The sequence below is a fragment of the Catharus ustulatus genome, unplaced genomic scaffold (genome assembly GCF_009819885.2).
Source record: "Catharus ustulatus isolate bCatUst1 unplaced genomic scaffold, bCatUst1.pri.v2 scaffold_178_arrow_ctg1, whole genome shotgun sequence".
NCBI lineage: Eukaryota > Metazoa > Chordata > Aves > Passeriformes > Turdidae > Catharus > Catharus ustulatus.
The window spans coordinates 6,297-7,994 of record NW_024879524.1 but is presented as its reverse complement, the minus strand read 5'-3'; the positions used below and the strand labels follow the sequence as shown (position 1 = coordinate 7,994).

General features: G+C 49.6%; 1 long non-coding RNA gene across 1 annotated transcript; it reads left to right on the top strand.

The window, feature by feature from the left end:
• Positions 1-168: 168 nt before the first annotated feature.
• Positions 169-1,346, top strand: LOC117011455. The gene is made up of 2 exons (XR_004420975.1): positions 169-306; positions 983-1,346. It is a non-coding gene; the product is annotated as an uncharacterized LOC117011455 (long non-coding RNA).
• The last annotated feature ends 352 nt before the right edge of the window (positions 1,347-1,698 follow it).

The following is a 1,698-nucleotide window of genomic DNA, read 5'->3' as shown; positions in this document are numbered from 1 at the left end:
TTTGTTATCTTAGCAGAGCCAATTTCCTTAAGAAAATGCGATTCATGATGGAGAGTTTAATCGGAGGATATATGCAGCTAACCCTCTTCACAAGAGCTGTTCCTGGTTCTCCTGCTCCTGGACCCCCTGCTCACTTAGTGCTCAGGATATTTGAGGGCCCAGGTGATTTCTGTTCCTTCTGCTTGTTTCACTTGCAGGTGTTTCCCAGTCCAGCTTGCTGAACCTCCAGCTCTGACCATGGCATGTTCTTTGTTCCAGCTCTGGCTCTGAGATGTTCCAGTTGATGGCTGCTCCAGTTCCTTCCAGGTCTTGCTGCATAACTTGTGTCTCTTATGTAGTCTGTGTCTGTGTTCTGTCGTTTGTGTCCATTGTCTTCTGTGTCGCCTTTGTCACATCTCGATGCTTTATCAGCATCATTCCAGGCCATGCTGGCCGGACTCCACTCATGTACTTTCCTGCATTGGGCTGATTCTGGCATCTTTACCTTTTTGCTCTTAGAGACAGAAAGAAGTACACAATATGTTTTCATCCATTTTCCACCTCAGCTTTGCTAGTGCCTTCTTTTCACGTGCCATTCTCTTGGCCTTCTATAGTGAGTGTGTTAGACCCTCCTTATGTGCCTTCAATAGTTCCCTAGGTTCTGTCTTTTCAAAGAGTATTGGGCTTGAGACTTGATCCTCCAGAGTTATCTCCAGTCCTCACTTATCCTGTATGTACCTCCCTTGGCTTATGCTGTAGGTACCTGTACTGTGTGTGCCTGTCTTGTACGTGTCTATACCGTATGTACCTATCCTGCACGCACCTTTGTTGTGCCACTGACACTCAGTGCTGCCCCTGCTCTGGCACGTGGTCACGGGTAGGTAGAACAGTTACAAAACTTAATTGTTCATCTCTGTTCTATGGGGTTTGGGGTAGAAAACGTGTGGGGATGACCTCTAGCTGTCAGGGAGGCACTTGCTGACCACCTCCTGTTGTCTTGCAGGTCCCTGAGGTGGGTTCCTATCTCTGCAGTCACCGATGCTACCAATTTTCCTGGAGTCTACCATTTGATGTTGAAGAGCAGCAGCTGGAAGATGTGTTGAAGCATCCTCTTCGGTGTAGTGTTTCAAGCAGGGGTTGCAGTCAGCATGTCAGCTGAGGAGTGTGTGACAGTGGGAGTGCGTGAGTGTCCGTGTGTGTCTGGGAGAGTTTGTGTCTGTCTGCTGCTGCTCGTGTCTGCCTGTGCGAGTGTGTGTGCTGACTGCTTCTAGCCTTGTGAGCAGGATTTTTGCCTTTCAGGTGTTTTAACTCATTTTTAAATTGAGAATAAAAAGTCCCCAGCCAATGGGTTGGGTTTTTTGCCCTCAGCTGGGTTGTTTTTCCTCGGACCCAGCTGATGAGGTGCCGTTCATCACCAAAGTTTGGTGGTGGACAGTCCCAGTTCCGGGGTTTTTGTCAGGCATTGTGGAACCCAAAGAAGAGATTTTGCCCACCACCCCCATTTCAGAGCAGCAAGGTGGCAAAGCAGAACAGCCAGCCATGCCTCAGCCAGTGCCCACTGCCTGAGGGGTAAGTGCCTTGGAGCAGTGCGAGGGAGGTGGGCTGAGGATCCATGTAGAGAAGGTTTCAGGCCACCAAAGCCATGGAAAGCTGGGATTTGGGGAAGACAGGCTGCTGTGTTGTGACCAGCACAGTGACCAGGGCTGGTTTGAACATTGC